Raw genomic sequence first — 7794 nt, 5'->3', positions numbered from 1 at the left:
TATCAAATATATATATATATATATATATATATATATATATATATATATATATATATATATATATATATATATATATATATATATATGTAGGTCTTTGGTTGTTCGGGTTTTCTCCCACGTAAAATTGGAAGTGTCTTGGCGACGTTTCGACGAAGTCTCATTCGTCTTCAGGCTGGTGTCTTCAGCTTCGTGCTTCTAGGAGTAATGGGTGATCGCAGCTGTTTCTTCCTTTTAACTGTCAGTGGGGTTTGAACTGATTGGGTGGGAGCTTGGCTGTGTTCTGATTGGGTGGAGGTGTGTTCTGATTGGTTAAGGAGCTTGGCTGTGCTCTGATTGGATGGGGGGTTGGCTGGGCTCTGATTGGATGGGGGAGTGTTCTGTTTGGGTGGGGGCTTTGTTGTGCTCAGGTTAGTCTGAGTTGCAGGGAGATTTGAGATGGTGAGCTTCATTGCTGTTGTTTGGCTTCGTGTTCGTGGTCGTGCCACATCTTTATGGTGGGTGTCAGTTTGCTTCATGTATGGATTGGAGGGGTTTAAAGTGGCTAATGATGCAGCTGTGGACTGGCTTCTCGTTTGTGGTTGTGCCTCATCATCTGTGTGGGTTTGGGTTTGCTTTTGCGTGGATGTGTGGTGGTGACATCCTGTGTGGTTTTCGTGAGTGTGGGTCTGGTGTCATTCTTTGTGTTAGGGACTCGTTTGCCAATAAGGGCGGGTTTCCAAATGGCTGGTAGGCAGGAGGTATCATCTCGTTTGTTCATGCTGTGTGGGCGTTTTTCTATCTCGATGGCTTCTCTGATTATTCTGTTGTTAAAGTGTTCAGTTTTGGCAATAGTTCTGGTCTTTTTAAAGTCAATTTTATGTCCTGTGGCTTTAAGGTGTTGGACCAGGGAAGTGACACTCTCCGTCCGACGGCGTCCCGAGAAGAAGAATACAACAGGAATGCAGGTACGTAGTGTAAGCAAGGTGATTTAATCCCCGGCCAAAACAAAGTCAGCACTGGGAGTGGTTTGCTCCCAGTGCTGTATATAGATGTGCCACACCCCTTCACCCCGCCCCCAGCAGCAAGCCAACATCCGCCTGAAGTACATAAATGCCCCCGTAGTCCGGCCCCACCCTTCCCTGGAAACAGTCACGCAGGGCTTTTTGTCCCATTGGCCGCTTGGCTGCTGCACCATGCTAGAACAGCCATCCCGGTCAGTCCTTCCGATGTTGCAGCCCCGTCCACGCGGTAGAAGCCTTTCCTCGGGCCCTGCGTCCTCCTGGCCATGTCTGTTGTGTGGGCCGGCCTCCCGCTCGATGGTTCCAGCCTCCCCTCGCTGGCGGCGGCCTTTGCGGGCCCCTCCCCCGGCGTCCACAAGCCTCCCTGGCCCTCCGCGGCTTCCGTTGACTGGCTTCCGGATTCCCGGCTGGCTCCCGGCAAACAGCTGGTCTCTGCATGCTCCCCGCCTCCCCCTCACGCTTGGCGAAGCCGACTGAGGCCTCTGCAGCCCGGGCATGGTAGGCGGCAGCGCGGGGGTATGAGGGGAGGGGGGAGGGTCGTACCTGCTGGCTGGAGCGACGCCGGAGGAGAGCTGGGCAGCTGCGGCGGCATTCTGCCATTGGGCGGCTGCGGCGGCGTTTGGCTGCTGCGGGCTTTGCGCCTTCTCCCCCCCAGCGAATGGCAAGCCCCGTGGGGCTTGACATGCGGCCCCCTCTACCATGGCTCCTCCTGGAAGAGAAAAGGATTCGGGTGAGGTTACGCCCTTACATGTGACGGCCCCTGGCCTCCCCGGGTATTTATGGTGGAATGCCCGTATCAGCCGGGGGGCATGGACGTCCCTTTCCCCAACCCACGAGGCCTCGGAGAGGGGATACCTCTTCCATCGGATGAGATACTGCACTCGTCCGTGGTGAGTCCGGGAGTCGAGCACCTCCTGCACCTCGTACTGTGACCCGATGACCGGTCCCGGCGCGGACTGCGACGGGGCCTCAGGGGCTAGTTTCAGTAGGCTCGCGTGGAATACGGGATGTACCTTCCCCAGCAAGGGGGGCAGCCTCAGTCGTACGGTCACCGGGTTAAGTACTTGGGTTATCTGGAATGGCCCTATGTATTTGGGACCTAATTTTCTGCAGGGCACCCTCAGCCGGAGGTATTTTGTCGATAGATATACCCAGTCCCCCACCCGAAAGGGCCTGTGTTCCGCCCTCCTTTTGTCGGCCTGTGCCTTAACCGCTGCTTCAGCCTTCCTTAGGGCATCCTTCACCTTCCCCCACACCTCCGTCACCCGTGCTATCCAGGTTTGTGGGGAGTGGGAGGTGACCGTCCCCTGGGGCCATTCGGGGATGGGAACGAAGTCCACCCCATGCACCACCCGGAACGGGGCAAACCCTGTGCTGCCATGCACGGTATTATTGTACGCCACTTCAGTGAACAGCAGGAGGTCCACCCAATCGGCCTGCTGGTAGGTGACGTAGCTTCGTAGGTAGTGCTCTACCATAGCGTTTGCTCGCTCCGCTGCCCCGTTGGTGCTGGGGCCGAGCTGAGGCCTTGGGACGTCCCAAGGAGCTGGAGAAAGTCACGCCAAAAGCGTGCGGTGAACTGCACTCCCCGATCCGATATGACGCGCCGAGGTGCTCCGTGCAGATGGTATACATGCTGCAGGAAGAGACGCGCCAGCCGCTGCGCTGAGGGCAGGCCCTTGCAGGGGACGAAATGGGCCTGCTTCGAAAAGAGGTCAATGACCGTCCAGATCACAGTGTGCCCACGGCTGTTTGGCAGATCGACGACAAAGTCCATGGCGATCTCTTTCCACGGACAGTGCGGATCGGCTACCTTCTGCAACAAGCCCATTGGTTTTCCCACACGGGGCTTCGCAGTGGCACAGACGTGACATGCTCTCACGTATGCTTCCACCTCCGGTTTCATCCTGGGCCACCAGAATTGCCGTCGAACGAGATGTAATGTTTTTAGGAACCCGAAGTGTCCTACCCCTGGTGGCTGGAGCCCTACCGCAAGTCGAAGCTTACGGTAACCCCCCTCCCACCATATGGTCGGACCCCACTTGTCCAGCCATGCTAGACCGAGGATCACTGCCTCTGTCATGGCTGGAGCAACAATGAAGCAAACGTTTTCCCAATGCCCACCCAATTCCAGGCGGACCGGCTCTGTGACATGGGTAGCTGGGGCCCCCCCTAAGAGCGACCCGTCCACCTGCTCAAACCGGACGGGGTGGGGTAGTTGTTGCAATTGAATGCCACAGTCCCTTGCTATTGTCTTACTGATAAGGCACCGTGTACATCCGGTATCTATAAGGGCCCGACATTCCTTTCGTGTCCCAGTCTGCGGGCTGGTTAAGATAACGGGCAACACAAAGGGGCTTACTGGTTCACTTACCATCGGATCGTTTGCTGTGTCGTCCTCGCTGTCATCAAGGCCCGCCTGGTACCTCGCCGCTGCTGTGGCGTCCTCCTCTACCGGGGTTGCCCGTTGCGATGCTGGGGTCGACGACTGCTTGGCCGCTCTTGACCTCTCGGGTCCTTTTTTCGGAGTTGGTGTGCCCCGTCCGGCAACTGAGGGACCCCGTGGAGTGGGGGCCGGACATTCGGCTGCTCGATGACCCGGCTGATTGCACCGGAAGCAGCGGAAGGAGGCCGCACCAAACGGGACCGGAGGTTTTGATGGGCCGGCTGGTTGCCCGCCCTCCTTTGGCCTGACCAAGGGTCGTTGGGTCCGGCCAGTAACTCCTCCCCCTTTGTGGCACTCTCTCAACCCTGTGTCCAGTTCCACCGCCACTCTGCACCAGTCACAAAGTCGGTTGGGCACGCCTCGGTACACACAGGCCTGGCGTAGTTCGTGGTCCAGGCCCGCCCGGAAATGGTGTACCAACAACCGTTCCGGCCACGAGGAACTTAACCGGCCCGCTAACCTCCGGAAGTCCCGAACATAGTCTGCCGCGGACCGGCCCCGCTGCTTCAGCGCCAGAATCTCTGCTTCTGCCCGCTGCAGATGGGCCGTGTCCTCAAAACGGGCATGTAGGGCTTCGAGGAACAACCCTGCATGGCCCAGCTCCTGGGCATGGTCGCTGTACAGGTCGGCGGCCCAAGCTGTCGCTTCCCCTTGCAGCCCTGCGGTGACTGCAACCACCATCGCCCATTGGGACGGGTACAGGTGAGCGTCCCGGTCCAGGTGACTAATCACATGGCTCATAAACATAGCCAGTTGGTCAGGGTTGCCATCGAATGTGATGGGAATGGGCGGTGGACCCCAGGCGAACCCCGGACCCCATGGGACCGCTGGTTGGACCATGCCCTGGGCCATAGCAGCAGGGGTGGACAGGGTTTGAGTCCCGAGGCCAGGTCCCTGGGCCCCTGGTGTTCTTCTTGACGGCGCCTCTCACGCGCCCCTACCCCCTGACCCACCTGGCCACGCTGGCTGGGGTTGCGGGGCTGCCCCCCGGCGATGGGCCCCCTCGGCCGCTGGAGCGGTGGCAGCAGGTGTTTGCCGGAGCCGCGGGCAGCTCAGCCGGAAACAAGTCAATTCTGAACGATCCGACGACCCATCCACCCGTTGCCATGAGGACTGACCCTGGTATCCGGCCTCGCCAAACCGTTCTCGAAGCACGTCCATCGTGTACTCGCCAGGCGCAGTGGAATAGCTCCAGTCCCCTTCATCATCTCCCGTTACACGCCTCTCTCTCCATTCCAGGAGGGATGACCTGGCCTTTGGGGTGCGTGCCCGTTCCACCCCCACATTTGCCAAAGCAGGACTCTGCCACCACTCCCCCGTGGTCCCTGAAGCCGTGCCCTCTTGGGAGGCCGTAGGGAGCGTGGCCCGGGTCACCTTTGGTCGGACCACCGGCTGCGCTTCCTGGCTCTCTGTGGCGGGCGTCGGGTCTGTGGCTCTGGTCAAGACCTCCTACTCCGTCCCCTGAAAAGCATCTTGTTTGCCCTCCGCCATCCCCTCGAAGCAAGGGGAATAGCTATGGGGCGGTTGGAATAAGGAGTGCTGACTTACTGACACTCTCCGTCCGACGGCGTCCCGAGAAGAAGAATACAACAGGAACACAGGTACGTAGTGTAAGCAAGGTGATTTAATCCCCGGCCAAAACAAAGTCAGCACTGGGAGTGGTTTGCTCCCAGTGCTGTATATAGATGTGCCACACCCCTTCACCCCGCCCCCAGCAGCAAGCCAACATCCGCCTGAAGTACATAAATGCCCCCGTAGTCCAGCCCCACCCTTCCCTGGAAACAGTCACGCAGGGCTTGTTGTCCCATTGGCCGCTTGGCTGCTGCACCACGCTAGAACAGCCATCCCGGTCAGTCCTTCCGATGTTGCAGCCCCGTCCACGCGGTAGAAGCCTTTCCTCGGGCCCTGCGTCCTCCTGGCCATGTCTGTTGTGCGGGCCGGCCTCCCGCTTGATGGTTCCAGCCTCCCCTCGCTCGCGGCGGCCTTTGCGGGCCCCTCCCCCGGCATCCACAAGCCTCCCTGGCCCTCCGCGGCTTCCGTTGACTGGCTTCCGGATTCCCGGCTGGCTCCCGGCAAATGGCTGGTCTTTGCATGCTCCCCGCCTCCCCCTCACGCTTGGCGAAGCCGACTGAGGCCTCTGCAGCCCGGGCATGGTAGGCGGCAGCGCGGGGGTATGAGGGGAGGGGGGAGGGTCGTACCTGCTGGCTGGAGCGACGCCAGAGGAGAGTCGGGCAGCTGCGGCGGCGTTTTGCCATTGGGCGGCTGCGGCGGCATTTGGCTGCTGCGGGCTTTGCGCCTTCCCCCCCCCCAGCGAATGGCAAGACACTTCTAATTCTACGCGGGAGAAAACCCGAATAACTAAAGACCTACATACAAACACCCGCGAAAACCTCAGAAAACATATATATATATAGATATATATATATGTTTTCTGAGGTTTTCGCGGGTGTTTGTATGTAGGTCTTTAGTTATTCGGGTTTTCTCCCGCGTAGAATTAGAAGTNGAAGTCACATTCGTCATCTTCAGGCTGGTGTCTTCAGCTTCGTGCTGGTGTCTTCAGCTCCCAGAAGCACGAAGCTGAAGACACCAGCCTGAAGATGACGAATGTGACTTCGTCGAAACGTCGCCAAGACACTTCTAATTCTACGCGGGAGAAAACCCGAATAACTAAAGACCTACATATATATATATCTCCAAACAAATACAGACCACCAAGAGAGCATCTATAAAATATAGAATTTAATCTACCTAGCTTTCTCCCCCCCTCGGACCTGGCATACAATCACACACGGAGTACTGGAGGTGCTGCACGAAGGCAGTGCTGTAACAGCTGGCCCCTGAATATGCATAACATTACAATAGCGAATGGGGCGGTACGGGAGGAAACACAAGCTCGGAGAAGGAGAGGGGTGAACGATGACGCGAGCAATATGCTCAAAGTACGGCAGGATCAGCTGGGGCCAGTTACACGCTCCAGGAGCCGGAAACAGACACTCGGCAATGGTATATAAGACTTCAATCAGTGTTTGCCTTTTAACCCTGACGATGTCAAACGTTTTGTTGACGAAAGCTAGGTAGATTAAATTCTATATTTTATAGATGCTCTCTTGGTGGTCTGTATTTGTTTGGATATTATGATTTTTCCCAAGAGTCGAATTTTTAATGTCATTTCTACATATATATATATATATCTATATATGTTCAGGAAACCACAAACTGTGAGACCACCAGGAGATTTAAAAACTATAAAAGTTTAATACAGTTAAAACACCTAGCTTTCGCCGGCCTTCTGCCAGCATCATCAGGGTGACTAGCAGTCAATGGGATGGCTGTTTATAGGAGTGGTGCCTTTTGCACCCAACTCCTAGACCTCGTGACCGGGCCCAAACGATCTTCCTGCGTTCAGTTCCTGATTGTCCTTTCGCAAGCTGACACGCTCTTGCCTCCCTCCTTCCCACCCCCATTCCTTCCCTGCTTTGCTCGTACATTAGGGGGGGGGAAGCAGTTCTTCACCCAAGGCACCTCTTTGTTGTCCGTTACCCCCCTCTCTCTTCTTGGTCCCCCGCGTTCCAACTTTCTTCCCTTCTTCCTCATTGCCCGTGACCCTACTTGTCCTCTCTATCACACCTCGTGCCCCCACCACCCTTCCCATTCTCTCATTCCAACCTCCCAACCACCTCCTCTCCTCCTCCTTCCTCCCCTCAACATCCCAATTCGATTCCTCTTCCATGGGTGTGCGTGTGACGGTCGCCTCTCCCTCCACACTTTCCAGCCCGGAGGTCGCTGGTGGCGCCAAACGCATCCCAGAATTCGTCCCCACAGCCTCACTGTCAGTAGTGCTCCCCTCCTCATACCCACACCCCTTTCTTCCACTGGTCTTCCCCTGCCACCCCCTCGATACGAGGGTGATACCTTTCTCATGCACACAGTCCTGCTGCCCTCTTTCTCTGCTGCCCTTTTTAGGATTTTAAACAATATATATATTTGTCAGAAAAAAGAAATTTGGATAAAAAAATATTTCGCAGTTGCGACTTGAGCCTGCTCTATGCCCCTAGTTGGCAAGGCAAGAGATATTGTAAAAAGAGTAAAACTGCAGTATGGCAGTTGAAAATGTCAAGGTGTTCACAATCAGACCGATCTGTCTGAACTCCATATATAGGGAGTTCAGACAGATCGGTCTGATTGTGAACACCTTGACATTTTCAACTGCCATACTGCAGTTTTACTCTTTTTACAATATCTCTTGCCTTGCCGCCCCCAACTAGGGGCATAGAGCAGGCTCAAGTCGCAACTGCGAAATATTTTTATATCCAAATTTCTTTTTTCTGACAAAGAGTAAAGAATTAAATT

Source organism: Protobothrops mucrosquamatus, unplaced genomic scaffold (assembly GCF_001527695.2).
Source record: "Protobothrops mucrosquamatus isolate PMUCROS unplaced genomic scaffold, P.Mucros_1.0 scaffold2598, whole genome shotgun sequence".
Lineage (NCBI taxonomy): Eukaryota > Metazoa > Chordata > Lepidosauria > Squamata > Viperidae > Protobothrops > Protobothrops mucrosquamatus.
This window is presented reverse-complemented; position numbering follows the sequence as displayed.